This window comes from Heptranchias perlo, chromosome 6 (assembly GCF_035084215.1).
Source record: "Heptranchias perlo isolate sHepPer1 chromosome 6, sHepPer1.hap1, whole genome shotgun sequence".
Lineage (NCBI taxonomy): Eukaryota > Metazoa > Chordata > Chondrichthyes > Hexanchiformes > Hexanchidae > Heptranchias > Heptranchias perlo.
Window position 1 is genome coordinate 75,825,973 of NC_090330.1, and position 19,348 is coordinate 75,845,320.

The 19,348-nt window shown below is 45.6% G+C and overlaps 2 pseudogenes; both read right to left on the reverse strand.

The window, feature by feature from the left end:
• Window positions 1-4,577: 4,577 nt before the first annotated feature.
• Window positions 4,578-5,121, reverse strand: LOC137323205 (GPALPP motifs-containing protein 1 pseudogene; annotated as a pseudogene).
• A 65-nt stretch (window positions 5,122-5,186) lies between these two features.
• On the reverse strand, window positions 5,187-8,099 carry LOC137323207 (probable ATP-dependent RNA helicase DDX5 pseudogene; annotated as a pseudogene).
• Between the last annotated feature and the right edge of the window lie 11,249 nt (window positions 8,100-19,348).

Here is a 19,348-nt window from a genome sequence, read left to right on the forward strand (position 1 = left end):
AGAAGCTTTTTCCCTTCGTTGAGGGTTCTATAACAAGGGGACATAGATTCAAGGTAAAAGGCGGTAGTTTTAGAGGGGATTTGAGAAAGAACTTTTTCACCCAGAGTGTGGTTGGATTCTGGAACTCACTGTCTGAAAGGGTTGTGGAGGCAGGAACCCTCACAACATTCAAGAAGCATTTGGATGAGCACTTGAAATGCCATAGCATACAAGGCTACGGACCAAATGCTGGAATATGGGATTAGAGTGGACAGGGCTGATGGGCGGCGCGGACACGATGGGCCGAAGGGCCTCTATCCGTGCTGTATAACTCTATGACTCTATGACTCTATGAAAGGGACCTATTGCACAAGCCGGTAAAGAATGGACAAGATGTGGCAGTAGTGGTGATAACAATGGGGTTTATTGTGGATATGAACTAAACAAATAAATAAAAAACATGATGATTCGTCAAACACCCTTGTGCATTCCCTTTGTGCTCACAAAAGCTTCGCCTTGCATTTACGGGAACCCCTACGTGGTGGATCCCCTGTGGCTTCAGCAGAAGTAGTGGCAGGTTGCTCTTGTCCATGCCCTGACCGATTTGATGCTTTGGGCCGAAGAGCTCTGGGTTTCGGTGCCAGTGAGGACCCCTCCAAAGACTGCTCCTCCTGCACCTGTGTAGGGACAGACTCGGCCACCTGGAGAGGGGGCAGCATTGCAGGGACTGGTTGTGAGGGGGGCAACTGTTAAGACGTGGGAGCGTTTTGAGTGGTGTCCCCACTTCCATGTGCCCTTTAACCATCATCCCTCTCATGGCCCAGGCCCACATCATTCCTTCCACCCTGCTGGACAGCAGTTTGGAGGACCTGTGTGAGGCCTTGGAAGGCCACCTGTAAAGTATCTGTCAGCCTGTTTAAGGCGGCAGAATGTTGCTCACCCCGAGTCCGAACGGCCGTTGTCAGGGCCTGGATAGTCTCATTGTTGAGCCGTGCTTGACGCTCGAGGGAGGCTAGCCTTTCCTCCATCGCAGACATTCCCACACCCACCTGCGACACTATCTCGCAGATACCCTCCTGTACCTGTGCCACCATTCCCCTCATGCAGGAGTTAGACTCCTCCATCACCTGCGCGATTGTGGAGTGCGTGTGGCACCTGTTCCAGCACCTTGGCAATGTGCTGCTGCCCCTCGACGATTCTCCTTTTCACGGCTGGCCCCCAGAGTTCAGCATCTGGGTCCAGCTGAGCACAGCCTGGAGAAGAGTGCTCCTACTGACGCGGACTCTCCACGGCTGACCCTGGCACCAGGGTCTGCGCGTGCTCACATGTGCGTGGTGACTCACCATGTGCAAGCCCAACTAAGTGAGGACGGGGACCCACCGAGGTGTGTGTATTTACACTGGTGGATGCATGGCTCAGATATGACGATGGACCCTCAGAGACCGGCAGGTCCTCTGAGGAATCGCCCTCCATGGTCATGGCGCTCGCAGACGGCCCTGCAAGAGAACAGAAAGCAATATTAGGCATGTGGAAAGAAGTTGAGGTGCGGCAGATGCCAAGTGATGCTAAGATCATTCGCTATCATGTGTGCTGAGTGTTAGCTTTCTGTCACCGGCCATTTGTGCAGTCCCGGCATCTGCCACAGACAGGCACTCCAGCGTGCGGCTGATCTCTAACGCCTGCTGCTCCATGTCCGTTAGCACCACCTGGTGTGGCGGGCCCCTGCGGTCAGTGCCCTCTCCCGGGCATTCTGGCATCTCTTCTCCTATTAAGGCAGGAGACAGGCGTGATGAGTGCTGCTTGCATGGTGAGACACTGCATGCATTGGTGTGGGTGGGTTGACCATGAGGGAGATGGATGGGAGGGTGCGTGTGCAACATGGCCATGACATTGTATGAGGATTGGGGTGCGTGGTAGTGTTCGAATGGGGACAGGGGCGGTGAGTACGTGCAAGCAGGGCGAGGATGATAGTTGAGTGGATGTGAGGAGTGATGCGAGAGCGCTGTGGTGGCAGTGCAGAAGGGGTTGTGTGGTGGAGGTGATGTGGAAGACGGAGTGTGGGAGAATGCGTAAGTATACTCACTTTGCCTGACCTGGTTAGATCATTAAATCTCATGCGGCACTGGACCCAGGTTCATGCAACATTGCCGTAACTGCTGACCTCCTCTGCCACCTCCAACCATGCCTTCCTCGTGGTGGAGGGAGGGCACTTCCTCTCATCCGATGGGATGAATGTTTCCCTCCTCCCCTCCAGCAGCAGCTGGAGTGAGGAGTCCGAGAATCTTGGGGCAGCCTTCCCCCTGGAGTGCTCCATGATGGCGCATTCATTGTTTTCAGCAGGTGGAGCATTGGTGGACTGCCCCTTTAAATAGAGCTCCTCCAGCTGTCAGACATTACTGCGCATGCGCAGTCCACCCGACGCGCAGCTTAGCAGTGGGAAACTTGGAACCAAAGGTAAGTGGCTCCAATTATTCTGTAATTGCGTGCGGAGCTGACTGATTTGACCGGGCGCATTACCGACGCGCCCAATAGACCCCCCACCGTGAAGGTAATATCAGGCCCATAGAGTACAAAAGCAAGGAAGTTATGTTGAACCTTTGTTCAATATTCTGGAGTATTCTGTCCAATTTTGGGCATCTCACTTTAGGAAGGATGTTAAGGCCTTGGAGAGGGTGCAGAAAAGATTTACTAGAACGGATCCAGTTATGTGGATAGACTGGAGAAGCCGGGGTTGTTCTCCGAGCATAGATAGTAGAGAGGAGATTTGATAGAAGTGTTCAAAATCATAAAGGGTTTAGATAAAGTAAATAAAGAGAAACTGTTCCCATTGGCGCAAGGATCGAGAACCAGAGGACACAGATTTACGGTGACTGGCAATGTACAGGGCCACACACCACACACCCCAAAAGCAAGAGGTCTCAAGCTTCCACTTATATCTCCCTCTCTTATAATAGTCTTAGTCACTTAAATGAGGTACATCCATGTCTGTTTAAACAGTTCTTACAAAGTCCTTAAGAATCTTTGATGGCTTTTCATGGTCTCTCGTTGCAATTGCTTCTCTCGATGGGCTATTGGCCATTCTGGTTTGTAGCACTTGCCACACAAGGTTCCTTTTGTATCCAACGTCCTAGGTGTTGATCAGTTTTGTTTTAAAACAAAGACATGGCCCCACCATGTCGGGAGCAGTTGCCTCTCAATAGCTGACTGCCTCTCGAATTAGTGCTGAGTGTTGACCACCTGCTGTAGATTTTGCATTAAAACAGACATGTCTGAAGCAGTATTTCTCCCACATTCTACTGTGGGCTTTGTTGATTCGTCTGGAGACCTCTCACCTATCCTTCCATCTTAGGATTTTAGTCAATGGCCAAAGTTTTACATCCTCAGGGAAAGGTGGAATTCCCAGAATTCTTACACAGCCGAGGGTGAAAGCATGGTAGTTGCAAAAGGCAAGAATAATGAAATGCTGCAGGAAGAGACACACACCTTACTGGCTTAAGGCTATAACATCACAGCAGCTTTGACCACACAGACAACCTAAGCCTCAAACATGACTTACTTGTCTCCTCAGAGACCACCACATACCAGCAGTCCCTCCCAGACCACCACCTGCTACCAGCAACCATGCTCGCTTGGAGCCTCAATGCCCTACCACTCCCCAACCAGATTTACTACAAGTGCCTTTGTACCACTGACCAGCGGACAGCATCAGACCACTAAGGAAGAAAGAATGTATACTCAGGACATCCCAAAGCACTTTGTATTTCAAAAGTAATCCATTGGCTGCAGTCACTTATTATGTAGACATGAGAAAAATTATCAGTTAATTTGTTTTTTTTTTAAATGGTGGAACAATCATCAGGCCATTGAATAGACTCTAGCCGAGAATCATCACACTAGCTTTGGACCTCAATTTCAAGACAGGTTGCGATTCTCAAATACTGCACTACCTCCATCTTTGGATGTCCCTATAGAATGTTCACTCCCTGACAAGCAAGGGCCTTGCCCTTGACAACTTCATGTTGATTAGTCTATTGACATTGGATATGATAGAAATTGTCTATGGGCATAGACTCCTTTCCCCCTCTCCTAAAGTCAGCACTCCCAGCTATGTTTCACAATGGCCCAGTCCCAAACCACTATCATTGCCAGGTCCCATCTCAGCCTTTCCCCTCACACCTTAATTTTACCACATGCAAGCACCAAGTGACCGCTCAACATCAACGGTTTCAACCTTCCCTTGCCCCCTCTGGTGCAAATTTTCTGCCCCCCTATCCTTATTCAACTTCATCTTGCACACCACTTCTTCACTCACCAGTCATGCAAGGACACAATCTATTTGGTCACTGGTGAGGTAGTCTTGGGTCAGTGCTTTGTCCCCTTTACCATCCACATTTTCTGGCTGTAACAAGCTGATGCAGGCCCAGGGCCCATTGGTCAATTAGACACGCAAACTAGATCTGAAAACAATTGAGGGTCATTCTCCCCTTTGGGTCTTTACTCAATGATGCAGACAGTATTACTTTCCAACCTAACTTCTCCCAGTGAGTTCCTTCCCCTCAAACAGAAAAACATCCTATGGCTTACATAGCATCTCACTGTTACATATCCCTCCTGCCAGTAAAGAGCCAGGGGCTCCAGCAATTTCTGTCAAAGCACAACATTCGAGCAACGGCATGCACATTCCCATATGAAAAACATCTGGTGTTCAGCTCCGTGGACTTCTTGATTAAAGCTTTCGTTTGGGCCTCATCAAATCGGGAGATCATGTTCGCGGTCAAATGCCAGTCACTCCAGGGTCTGTCCTGCTTGTCTTTGCTTTTCTCTTCAACCTCTTGCTTTGCATGTGAAAAAGGGACTCCAATTGTTTGGACTCATTGTATATTGACACCTCCCAGGCCATCCATTTGTCTCAGAGAGAGGGATGCTCAGGTTCCTTCTCAGGGGAGTCTTGTGGCTTCTAACATTTCCTGAGCTTTCCTTTCCTTGTCAGCCGGAGTATCTGTCCATATGGATTGGTCAGTTTGCACGCCTCTTAAACGTTCTTGCACTCAGGCCTATGTTTTGCAACTCCGATAGAAGTTCAGTCATCAGAGCCTGTTTCTGGGCATCATCCCTGTCCCCAGAGGCCAGCTTTTCCTTCATTCTGCTCTGTGCTCAATATCTGCCACCACACTGCTTTCAGCATCCAGATTAATCAATATAATGATTTACGATTCTGTCTGCATCACCATCAAATGAGCAGCTGTGTTCAATTGCCTCAAAAGCACAGCGATAAGGTTATTTGCTTGATTCATGTTGCCAGAAGTAAAGAGCGTGTAAGCTGCACCAGATTTGGAACTGTGGGCAGTTCACCCGATGCGGTGAATATAATCTTCAAAGGAGTTAGCGTAGTCATAATTGATGACAAATTTCACATCTTCAACACCTAAACCTCTGGATGCAACATCAGTGGCCCTAAGGATTGGTGCTTTGCCCAACTGAAACTCATTTAGAACCCAGTCATGTCTGGCTGACTCATCACCATGACTACACATTGCTGACTATCCATCTCATTTGCCTTGTAAGCTCATCACATCTCCATTTGGTCTCCACAAAAATCATTGTTTTCTTGGTCACTTGTTTCCTCCAGCAACCAGTCATCTTGCTCAACTGCTTGGCACACATCAACATTCTGCAGGATATTCTGAATGTTCAGGTTAACATGGGAACTTAGTGCCATAGTCCTTCAGGAAGTCTTCAGCAAACTGTCAAACTTCTTTGGACCAAGTTGCACTCCACATCGAGATTTGTCTGTCAGGCCTGACTTGTTCGACAATTTTCCTGATCTGTGGTTCAAAGTGCATGTGGTATTCGGTCTGCCTCATCAAGTACAAGATATATAAATCTTGTAAGATTTGTCTTGTCAGCTTCCAAAAATCGATCAATCTACCAGGTGTTGCAATACAGATTTCCACACCTCTTTCAAGATTCTGAATCTGTGGGCATTCCTCCATAAATGTCGATTTTAGTTGGGATACTCTTCCATAATGTGCCATATGTTGTACTTGTTGAGCCAGCTGTCTGGTTGGTGCCCAATATCAGGCATATGGGACCATCTTCACGTTCCAGGAAAGGCTGGTGATTTATTTGAACAATGGCCAGCAACAAGCAAGCAAGAGTTTTACCAGATCCAGTCTGCACAATTCCAACCATGTCCTTTCCATTGTGTGCAACAGGCCAACCTTGAGCCGAAATAGCAGTTGGTGCTATGAAATTCTGCTGCATTAAAACACCTAATACATATGTTGGAAACCTTGCTTCAGTGAAGTTGAAAACTGGTTTAGAACAACCAAGTCCTTTTACTGTGATTTCTTTGGTTCTTCTGTAAAGTTCAACTTCCACAGTTCGGTTTCCCACATCCATGCGCTAGACGTAGAAGTTCATGAATTTGGACAGCTCATCGAGGTCCCATTTTCTTTTCCTCAGTTTCTCTCCTGGCTGCCTGAACTTCCTGCCAGGAGGAGGTTTGTTGTTGCTTCCACCGAAACGAGGTCCATTCACACTGAACCACCCTCTCTATTGCGTTCACCTCTATCATAACCAGCCATCATTGAAGGAATGAGATGCTTTACACTCAGTGTAAACCATGTATAAAGATGACAAATGCAGGTATAAATCTGAAGCTCTAGTGCACCAATACCATTTGCCCCATCCTGGTCGCTCTCTCTGCTCTATTCCTGCTGTCTGCACCTGAATTTGGTCCATCTGGCCCTTGCGCTTTGACCCTCTTGCCCCAGAGGAATCTTTCTCCACCTTTCTCTGGTTTTCATCCTTATCTGGCCTGAGGTGCTGATTCTTCTTTGCATCCTTCAATTAAAGTTTTAGTGGAAGCCAAATCACCAGAAGACTTCAATTGGATTATGGGTCAATTAGTCACTCCATTGGCTAACTCCACATCATTCCCTTTGTGCCTTACCAGCCCTTTCAGTGTCTTTAACTGTTTATGTACAGCCACATCTGTTTGTCAGAGTTCAAGTTGAGGTTCTTCTTTGATTCCCTCAAGCTGTGCTGATTGCCTGACTTCAAGTTTGTCTTCACAAATGGCCTCAATAATATCAGTCTCCACCTTCTTTACAACCTCAATTATGGTGGTTCCAATTATTTCTTCATAGTCCTTCAATACATGGCTCTTATTCTATAATTTCATGATGTGGAGATGCCGGTGATGGACTGGGGTTAACAAATGTAAACAATCTTACAACACCAAGTTATAGTCCAACAATTTTATTTGAAAATCACAAGCTTTCGGATGCTTCCTCCTTCATCAGGTGAATGTCAGGAAATCCTTGAACCTTTCGCATTTATATTCAGAGAACAATACCTGGTGATTACAGATAATCATTCCAACTGCCCGTTGAACACTTTGATTGCCTTGACAACGGGCAGTTGGAATGATTATCTGTAATCACCAGGTATTGTTCTGAATATAAATGCAAAAGGTTCAAGGATTTCCTGACATTCACCTGACGAAGGAGGAAGCCTCCGAAAGCTTGTGATTTTCAAATAAAATTGTTGGACTATAACTTGGTGTTGTAAGATTGTTTACATCTATAATTTCAGTTGTTGGAATCAATGTCTCAACTACTTGTCCCTTTGTTCTCTGCTCAATGGTTCTTTCAAGGGTTTTATTGGTCTCTTCAGATACTGCCCCCATCATTTCAGTTTCCATACTCAACAGCTACCACATGTTTTCTGGCTTCAACCATTGGCTACATAATCTCAACTGCAGTGAACTGCTCTAGTGCTATATTATTGTATATCCTCTTCAATTCTTTCAATCTTTTCCTGCTTTGTAATTTCAAGATCATCTTTGCCTTCACACAGACTTGCTCTCTTCTATCACCACCTCCACTGGACTGACTTCAATGGCCTCTTCACTACATACAGTCACTTTCACCATGTTACCTCCATAAACATCTTACTCCACTAGCCTTGATCTCCCTTCCCCCTGGGGCGCTTCTTCCTCCAAAGTCTTCTCCAGCACCTGGTGTCTCAGGGATGCTCTCGTTCTTCAACAGCACCTGGCCTGTAAATTCCTCCACTCCTTTGGTGAAATTGTCTGAGTTTTTTTTCCTAGGCATTGCTTTGTCAGAGACTTTTCAAAGAATCCTCCTCCTTCTCCTCAGAAGGTACTAAGACTACAGCACTTCCTTCAGGTTCAGAAATTGGGCTGACAGCAGATTCCTGCTGAGCTTCTGAATTCTGCTCTATTGAAAGCTCCAGACCATTAGTCAACTTCAGTTCTTCAGCTTGTGCAATGGGTGAATCCATCACAGGTTTTAGTGGAGGTTCAGGTTCTTGTCCAGGTTCATCTGCTTGTCCTGGAATAACACTATTACTTTCCACTGCCAAGTATTTTGAAAAAGATGCATCTGCAACCTTCTCCTTCACTGTGCATTTCTCATTTATCTCAACTTCTTTTTCACATGCGTGCACGCACAATCGATCAATCCCTCCCCCAAACTTTCCACTTCAACTCAACCATTTCCCTGCCTTTTATTCTAACAGGCTGGAGTCATTCCTGATTAAAGGCAATTAAGGTCAATGATTTCTTAAAGTTATACTGCCTTTTATATAACTTCTTTATGTGGTATCCCTATGGCTTACATATTGTTCCTCTCACTCTGTTACACCAGCCTACATTCAACTCCACTAGTCTGAATTTGGAAGTGGGCTAAGAAACATTGATGGTGAGGAAGATGGCCTTAGGACACCAGCCCTTCTTGAGCCATGTTGCTTTGTTTATACGTTCAGATCTGGGTGCAGTGATTACAAATCATTGGGGCAAAAGGGCAATTCCACGATTATGGGCTCCTAGCAGAAGCGTGATTTCTCGACCAGCAATCCCTGTGAACACCATTCCTCACTGGGGAGCTTCCAGTTGGGTTATCAGCCCTCATAAGTCACCTTTACCAAAAGATATTGTAGCACTTGTGTTTTTTTAATTAAAAATGTTCCATTAACTATGTAAAAATAAATCTAAGTGGCATGAAATGATGGCTTGGTAATTGTTATTAAATTACTCATGCCAGTACATTTTTATTTTGATTATATATTTTGGCCTTCTTTAAACCTAATCAGGACTGAATCATCTCTAGACCGCCAATAGATGGCACAGTACTCCTAATGTTTTTTAAAACTATGTACACTTTGGCACCAGTTGGAGGTTTCATTTGTTTTGTATGCGAGATCTGGTGCAGCCAAATAATTGTGCATTATAATGTAGTGATTTTGAGATTTGGCTTTGCCCATGTTCCTAAACTTGCTCCTGGGAGTAAATATTTCTAATGCATGTTAGCACACATATGTTAATACTGTTTTGCTTGTTAGCTGCTTGATAGAATCATAGATAATCACCAATTAAAGTGTAATGTGAAGATTTGCTCAGGATTTACTGCATTCCCATACTGTGTTAATTTCTCTCATTTAGAATTCCTGTGATCCAGTGTTCGCAGCAGGGAGTGACGCTGCAAATAGTAAATCGTGTGTGTGCATTAATTTTAATGTTGGCAGAAAATCTTAGGCTCTGTGTCTGTGACTTCTTGAGAGATGCTCCCTGCATTTGCTAGAAGTGGCATTTTCCAGAATCACCCCTTCCCTTGCCCCCTCTTGAGCCCTTCTCTTCTGCCTCCTCCCTTTCCTGTCACGCGGTCATGCCGCCTTTCATTTCCCTCTCTTGAGTACTTTTCCTTCCAATCCCTATCCCAACCTATGAGTACTCCTCTGCCTTCCTACTTTCCTACTGCAGTCTCAGGCTTGAAACCCATTGGACGAACTCACAACTAACCTTTGTGCCTCTATTGCCGTTCTCCGAATGGCCCATCGAGGGCATATCGTTGCCTCCTTACAAGCAGCAACTCCAACTGTCCTATCCTCCTCTCTCACAGATCTTATCGCTCAATGTGCCTCCTGGGGGCTAATCTCACCAACTTCCTTCCCATCCTGCTAACCCCTATAGCACTCCGCCCTTGGACTCTGCCAGCGGATCAACAATCACCAACCCCACCACATTTCCCTCCAAAATGTCCGTTCACTTGTGAACAAGACTCTTGCCATCCAGACCTTTTTGTGGACAATTGACATCATGGCTTTAACTGAAACTTGCCTCACTGGTAGAGACATGTTGCCCTTTACTGAAGCCTCCCTGCCTGGCTGTACTTTCCACCGCCTGCCCTGCCCAAACCTTTGCGGTGGCGTGGCCTTTTCATCACATTACCCATTGGACTCTCCCCCAACTCTTTTGGCACCTTATCCTTTGAGCGCCTCACCTTGTTCAACCCCTTTTGTCTCTCCTTTAAAATCCTTGTTTTCCACCGACCCCGCAAACCCCATCCCAAATTTCTCACCAAGATATCCTCATTCCTTCCTCCTCATCCTCAGTGATTTCAATATCCATCTCAACTCACATTGCTCTTTCTCTCTTTTGATTTCACTTTTTCCTGCCCTCCTGAAACCTTTCCCTCCATTTCAACTCTCCTACCCATATTTATGCAATGGGACTGGTGCTCTGTGAGCCCATTGTCCATATTTTCAATAGTTCAATAGTCAAGGATGGTTCCCTTAGACTGGAAGCTAGCTCCATGTAGTTCCTATTTTCAAAACAGGGGACAAGTCAGAGCCTGGACCTACACGCCCATCAGCCTGACATCCATTATTAAGAAGATGCTAAAAGGCATCGTAAGAGATTACTTTTCTGATCACTGGAAAAGGGAAGGAGCCATTAAAAATATACAAGCTTTCGGAGGCTTCCTCCTTCCTCAGGTGAATGTCAAGAAATTTGCTGCGTCATCCCCACACCTCCACTACTCGCCTTTAAACAGCCACCCAACCTCAAACAGACCATCGTTCGCAGCAAATTACCCAGCTTTCAGGAGAACAGCGTCCACGACACCTCACAACCCTGCCACGGTAACCTCTGCAAGACATGCCAGATCATCGACACAGATACCACCATCACACGAGAGGACACCACCCACCAGGTGCACGGTTCATACTCCTGTGACTCGGCCAACGTTGTCTACCTCATACGTTGCAGGAAAGGATGCCCCAGAGCATGGTACATTGGCGAGACCATGCAGAGGCTGCGACAACGGATGAACGGACACCGCGCAACAATCGCGGTGTCCGTTCGGGGAACACTTCAGCAGTCAAGGACATTCAGCCACCGACCTTCAGGTAAGCGTTTTCCAAGGCAGCCTTCGAGACACACGACAACGCAAAATCGTCGAGCAGAAATTGATAGCCAAGTTCCGCACCCATGAGGACGGCCTCAACCGGGATCTTGGGTTCATGTCACGCTACACGTAACCCCACCAGCGAACAAAAGTTATCTGTTTTTAATATAACGGGTCAATTGCTGTCTTTTCCTTCCGGATGTTTCTATGTTTCTGCCTCTCTCTCTGTTTCTTTTTGTTCTGGCCGTTTGTATATTCGGTGGCCCTGTAGGTAACACCTATCTGTCTGAACACTTTGGTTGCCTTGGCAACGGGCAGTTGAAAAGACTATCTGTAATCACCAGGTATTGTTCTGTGATTTATAAATGCGAGAGGTTCGAAGATTTCTTGACATTCACCTGAGGAAGGAGGAAGCCTCCGAAAGCTTGTGAATTTTAAAATAAAATTGTTGGACTATAACTTGGTGTTGTAAAATTGTTTACAATTGTCAACCCCACTCCATCACCGGCATCTCCACATTAAAAATATACAACATGGCTTCCGGAAAAGTACGTTGTGGGGCATAATTTTGATTGAGTTTTTTGAGGAAGTCACTAAGACAGTGGAGGAGGGAAATTTGGTAGACATTGTCTACTTGGACTTTCAGAAAGCCTTTGATAAGTTATCTCACACTAGATTACTTCACAAAATACAATCTTGTGGTACCAGTAAGAATTTGATATGCTGGATTCAGAACTGGTTCTAATCCCACAGCCAAAAAGTTGTAGTTAACGTATGTGGTTCAGCCTGGAGGCATGTTATTAGTGGTGTCCCCCAGGCCTGCTGCTGTTCACTGTCTTTTTTAATGACCTGGACAATGGTGTTGAGGATATGGTCAGTAAGTTTGTAGATGACACCAAAACCTGTGCAAGGATTAAGACAGTAGAGGAGTGCATTAAATGCAAAGAGATCTAGATGTGCTAGGGGAGTGGGCCACACAGTGGCAAATAGCATTTAACTTAGATAAATGTAGGGATCAATTTTAACCTAACCTGCTCATCGGGAAACTGATGAGATTGGGTGCAACGCTGATTTTACGCTCCACCCGATTTTACTCTCCATTGAAGTCAATGGAGACTTGTCCAGTGAGTTAGGTTAAATTTGACCCCGTAGTATCATTCATGCACATTGGTAGGGCCAACACTGAATACTGAATCATTTGCAGGGAACAATACTGAGAGATTGAGAAAGAAAAACATCTTGGTGTTATTGTGCACAGGTCACTGAAAATTCATGACCAATGTAGAGAAGCTGTAGCTAAAACAGGGTATTGGGTGCATTAATAGAACCATTCAGTATAAATCAATGGACACTATTTTGTCACACAGGTCACTGGTCAGATCGCATCTGGAGTATTGTGCTCAGTTTTGCCCCCCGACTCCCACATGATGGGTGATATTGTGGCCTTGAATAAGGTCCAGAGGAGAGCTATGAGAATGATTCCTAACTTAAAGAAATTTAGCTACTTAAATAGGCTTAAGGACCTGGGTCTATTTACTTTAGAGCAGTGTAGGCTTAGAGGCAACCTGATATAGGTCTATAAAATAATTAAAGGGCTTGATATCATGGCTATTGATAGATTATTCCAGTATAACAGATTGGACAGGACCAGGGCACATAAGTTTAAACTATGTAAAAGTAGGAATAGACTGGATGTTAGGTGGTTCTTCTTTTCCCAGAGAGTAGTGAGCCTCTGGTATACATTGCCTGCTGGTGTGGTGGGTGCTGACTCTCTGTAGGCCTTCAAGAGGGAGCTGGACTGGTTCTTGACTAGGGCACAAAACACATCATATAGAAGGTGAGTGGTTTTATAGATAACACAAGACCCATGTGATCTCCTGGACTGGTTTCGATCGTCTGGGGGGTGGGGAGGTCAGAGAGGAATTTTCTGAAGTTGTTTTTCCCTTATTGGCCCTGGGTGTTTTCTCTGTTTTTTTGGCCTCTCCCAGGAGATTGCATGGCTGGTGGGGGGAGTGTCTAGTCATGATGTTCCAGCCATCATGAGTGTGGAGAAGGCTTGATGAAACAGCTGGTCTTTTCCTGCCCATTAATTTTGTATGCTCATGTGTCTATCCTCTTGACCTTGCCATCTTATGTTGCTTCTCTACTCCTGTGGTCACAATCACAAATAAGGCAATCTCTGAGCAATTCCCTATCACCTACATCACCCATCCCCTACCAACTCCATTTCCTCTGCATCTGCCCCATTCCTCCAAGTTACTTACAACTGCACTTTCAAACTCCAAACTGCCTAGCCTTTGGCCTTTCACTTGCCACAATACTTCTGCAGCTGGTGATCTGCTCAACCACTCCCTCACCTCCATCTTTGATGCCCTTGTCACCAGCAAAACCTTTACTGTCTCCCATCCTGGTTGATCCGCATAGTATGACCTCCATCTTTCTTCCCTCAAGACCAAGGGACAGATTAGAATGAATCTGGTACACAACTGATTTAGCCGTCCATCACCAGATCTGGCTGGACGACTATCAGGCGCTATCAGGCCTCACTTTCCTCTACCAAAACAGCTCATTACTCCAGGATTATCCTGGAGAGCAAAGATAACTCCCGGCTTCTTTTCTTTCCAACCACCAACTGTCGCCTTAAACCCCCCTCCACCTCACCTCCAATAAGGAGCTCATGGACTTTTTTTGTCACTAAGATTGAGTCTATCTGTTCAGCTGCCACTGATGCTTCCCCTTCTTCACCAAGCTAAACTTCTCTGCAGGCTGACCCCTGCCCTATCCCTGAACCTGTGTCTTTCTCTAGTTTCTCTCCTATCTCCTCTCATGCCCTCTTCAAGCTCATCTTAAACCATGAGATGTACCTCCTGCTTCCTTGACCAGATTCTCCCAAAATGCTGACTATCAAACATTCCTTCCTGGCCCCCGTACTAGCTGACATTGTAATAGTTCCCTCTCCTCAGGTACTTTCCCCCTCTCTTGCAAAATTGTTGTCCTCAAAAAACCCACCCTCGACCCACTGTCCTTGCAAACTATCACTCCATCTCCAACCTCCCTTTCATCTCCAAACTGCTTGAACGTGTCGTCACCTCCCAAATTCATGCCCGACTTTCCTATGATTCCATGTTTAAATCTCTCCAATCAGGTTTCTACCCCTACCACAGCATGCAAATGGCCCCAGTCAAAATTACAAACAACATTCTCTGTGACTGTGACCATGGTGCATTTTCACTCCTCATCCTCCTCAACCTCTCTGTAGCCTTTAACATGTTCAACCACACCATCCTTCTCTAATGCCTTTCCTCTGTTGTCCAATTGTAGCCCAAGCATCTCCAGCAATGGTTCCTCATTCCGCCCTGCACTGCTTTGCTGGAATCCACCAAGGATTTATGGTTGGCCCCCTCCTCTTCCTTGTCTACATGTTGCCCTTTGGCTACATCATCTGAAGACATCGCGTCAGTTTCCATGATACCTGACAACAGCCAGCGCTAGCTCGCCACCACATCTCTCAATCCCACCACTGCCGCAGTGCTGTCAGACTGCTTGTCTCACATCCAATCTTGGATGAGCTGCAATTTTCTTCAGTTAAAAGTTGGGAAGACCGAAGCCACCGTCATTGGCCACCACCACAAACTCCATACCTGTTAATCAAATAGGTAGTGACCATGGGCGCTAAATTGGGCCGTGTAGCGCCCGTTGTTTCGGCGATACACGGCCTCTCCGACATCAAAGATGGCGGCTTGGATGCACACGCAAGTTTCCTGCTTAACATGCGCCAGACGCCATCTTGGTATAGGAGTCAGCGCAGGCACAGATAACGAACGATGGAATCATGGAAAGTACGGAGAAAATAGCTTCAATCAGTATGCAACGCTGATTTAAAGTGATAGACACCATTTTGGAACTTAACACTCAACTCAATGCACAGTCTTAACCCGGACCATCTGAACGTGTCTTAGAGTGCCTGGAGGACCCCCCACCAGTGCTATTTAAAGGGACCATGCAGGATTTATAAGTTAGTGGCTAGATTATTGCTTCTGGCTGCCGAGACATTTGTAACTGTTTTTGGAGGTCTCCTAGACTTCAATAGTAGGACACGGGGACATTGCCTAATATTTAGAGCCAGGGCGTGCAGAAGTGAAGTTAGGAAATGCTTCTACACGCAAAGGGTGAGAGACGTTTGGAACGCTTTTCTGCAGATGGCAGTTGATGCTAGCTCACTTGGGAATGTTAAATCTGAGATTGATAGGTTTCTGAGAACCAAGGGTATTAAGGGATATGGGGCTAAGACGGGTATATGGAGTAAGGTCACAGGTCCACTATGATCTCATTGAATGGTGGAACAGGCTTGAGGGGCTAAATGCCATGGCCACTTGCTGCCTCTTGATATGCGCCACCTTCTCCTGCAAGAAAGTGGGATGTGTCTCTGGGTGATGTGCCTGTCATGGTTGAATAGCTGCCAGTGTGTGTGGCCTGTGAGTTGTGGGTGGGCGGCTTGAAACAGTGGTAATGTGTAAGGGTGAGAGGAAGTATCTGATTGGAAGAGTTGAGTACTGATGGAAAGAGTTTATTGGTATGTGGGTGATGGGGGTGTAGTGCGTGGTGCAGTTGGTAGGAGACGCCACTTGACAGTTGACCTCACTCACCTTGACCACTCATGTCAAAGCATTGAACTTCTTCCTGCACTGCATCCGTGTTCATGATGCTGTGCGTCTGGCATTGACTTCGTCCCCCGCTGCCTCCCACTGTCTTTTGAGTATATGTCTGGAGGACCTCTTGCACCCCACTGCGGATATAGGATGTCCCTCCTTCTGACCACCTCTTGCACCAAGGTCTCTAGTGCATCAGTAGGGAACCTTGGTGCATACACTCTCACAGGCGTGGTACTAACTCAGATCGGCAGATTGGTGAGGTCTGGTGTGCAGATTGGAGGATGTGGAATTTAGTAGTGTGCAACCTTTATGTAATGTTTTAACATAACTCATCAGTTTGTAAACATAGGGATGGGATCTGCGTCTGTGTTTTATGTGTGCGATGTCTTATCTCTGTTCAGACTCCATGCAGACAGCAGACTGTTACTTTCAGCAAATAACAGGTACCAGCTACCTTTAAGAGATTTCTAAGCAACGTCCTCCCTTTAAGAGATTGAACTCCCTCTGGTGGTGGAAAGTGCAAATTGCATTGATTCCACATGCAAGGTCTGGAATGGAACGCCAATTGCAGGTAAGTGCTCCCATGGGTCCAAACTTGCGTCCTGTCTGCGCAGGGCTGTCGGGTGCGGGGCAGCCACCGCCCAAAACAGACCCTTATCCAATTTATCCCCCCATGCCTCTAAAAATAATTTGGGTTCAGGCCTGTCGAATTAGACATGACTACAGATTTGTGCATATATTAAAATCAAATGTGAGCTTTATTTATGACAGACTTAAAAATCAGCGAAGCAGAAACATTTCATAACAGTAAGGATTACATTCCGCTATGAGGCAAACTTACCTAGCGCAGGACACATCAATCACAACGATACACTCTTTATTCCGGAAACTGCACCATCTGAGGTCTGTTGAGGGAAGATTCCCACAGTCCACCTTCTAAGTGAAGACTCACTATTTTATACCTTTCCTTATCATTGTTCCCATGAGTATGTGACTGTCAGCATTTCTCACCAGTTACATCCCTTCCTGTACCCAATCTTTGATTCACAGAAAGTGTCAAATCAGATGTGTCTCTTCCTGCAGCCTAACACTTCAGGCCTTGTTTTTCTTATTCTAACACCTTATCGCCCAGCACATCCTTTGTACCAGTTCTGACAAAAGGTCATCGACCTGAAATGTTAACTGTTTCTTTCTCCACAGATGCTGCCTGACTTGCTGAGTATTTCCAGCATTTTCTGTTTTTATTCCTTTGTATAGCTGGTCAGTCATCAATCATGGGGAACTTGGCAGCTCTGAAGTCTCTTCCTTAACTATGTATCTCTTTCGACACCAGTGTGTCTGTTCCTAGTTCTCTTTCCACCTTGATGTTCTCATACTGGGTGCCTCTGCTGTGTAAAGACAATAAACAGGCTTACTTGTATTCTGCTTTTTATCTCTTCTCTTGGGTCAGAATGCTACTTGTTCCAAACTCTTTCCCAAACAATTGCAAGTAGCTCTTTGTTCTAGTATGCTTTTATATGGAAGTTACACTATCATGTTAACAGACAGATGCTTAGAATTAGCATTACTGCACTCTCGCAGCTAATTGCTAATGGACTTTCATTAATGTACTCTAATTCAGCTACAGGATCCCTGCTGATGTTGCTGTTGCCCTAGCGAACACAAATAGTAGATACCTTCATTGGGTTTTATTTTATCTTATTTCATTTAAATTCCCAATATATCCTTGCTACTGATTCCATTCCCCTCCCCGGCCAGTCTTAGTTTAAACCAGACTGGTCACAACCTCGACATACTATTTGACCCTGACCTCTGCCCTGAGCCCATATCCTCTCCATCACAAAGACTGCCTAATTCCACCTCCGTAACATCGCTCACCTCCAACCCCGCCTCAGACCATGTGCTGCTGAAACTCTCATCTATACTTTTCTCAGTTCCAGACTCAACTATTCCAATGCTCATCTGATTCATTTTCCTTCTTCCATGCACTGTAACCTTCAGTTCAAACAAAACAACAACAACTTGCATTTATATAGCATCTTTAACGCAGTAATGCATCCCAAGGCGCTTCACAGGGGTGTTATCAAACAAAATTTGACACCGAGCCACATTGGACAGGTGACCAAAAGCTTGGTTCAAGAAATAAGTTTTAAGGAGCATCTTAAAGAGAGAGATGGAGAGGCAGAGAGGTTTAGGGTGGGAATTCCAGAGCTTAGGGACTAGGCAGCTGAAGGCATGGCGCCAATGGTGGACCGATTAAAATCGGGGATGCATAAGAGGCCAGAATTTGAGGAGCGCAGTTATCTCGGAGGGTTGAAGGGCTGGAGGAGGTTACTGAGATAGGGAGGGGCAAGGTCATGGAGTGATTTGAAAACAAGGCTTGTATTCCCTTGAGTTTAGAAGGTTATGGGCTGATGTAATTGAGGTGTTTAAAATGGTTCAGGTGTCAGCCGTGGCTCAGTGGTAGCACTCTTGCTACTGAGTCAGAAGGTTGTGGGTTCAAGTCCTACTCCAGGGACTTGAGCACAAAATCCAGGCTGATACTCCAGTGTAGTACTGAGGGAGTGCTGCACTGTTGGAGATGCTGTCCTTCAGATTAGATGTTAAAACCCCATCTGCCCTCTCAGGTGGATGTAAAAGATTCCATGGCACTATTTCGAAGAAGAGCAGGGGAATGCTCCCCAGTGTCCTGGCCAACATTTATCCCTCAACCAACACTACCAAAAAACAGATTATCTGATCATTATCACATTGTTGTTTGTGGGATTTTGCTGTGTGCAAATTGGCTGCTGCATTTCCTACATTACAACAGTGACTACACTGCAAAAAAAGTACTCAATTGGCTGTAAAGCACATTGGGACATCCTGAGGTCATGAAAGGCAATAAAAGCAAATCTTTCTTTTTTAAAATGATAAAAGGATTCGATAGAGTAGATACAGAGAAGTTACTTCCAGAGAAGGGATCACAATCTTAAAATTATAGTTAGGCCATTTATGAGTGAAACCAGGAAGCATTTTTTTACATGAAGGTTAATGGAAATCTGTAACTCTTTCTCCCAAAGATGGCGGTCAATTGAAGTTTTCAAGACTGATAGATTTTTGTTAGGTAAGGGTATGAAGTGATAGGGATTAAGCACAGGTAAATGGAGTTGAGATACAGATAGAATCATAGAATAATACAGTACAAAAGGAGGCTATTCAGCCCATTGTGCTTGTGCCAGCTCTTTGAAAGAGCTATCCAATTAGTCCCACTCCTCTACTTTTTCCTTATAGCCCTGCAAATTTTTCCTTTTTAAGTATATACTCAATTCCCTTTTGAAAGTTACTACTGAATCTGCTTCCGCAACCCTTTTAGGCAGTGCGATCACAACAATTCGCTGCATTAAAAAAAATTCTCCTCATCTTCCCTCTTGTTCTTTTGCCAATTATCTTAAATCTGTATCCTTTGGTTACCGACCTCCTGCCAGTGGAAACAGTTTCTCCTTATTTACTCTATCAAAACCT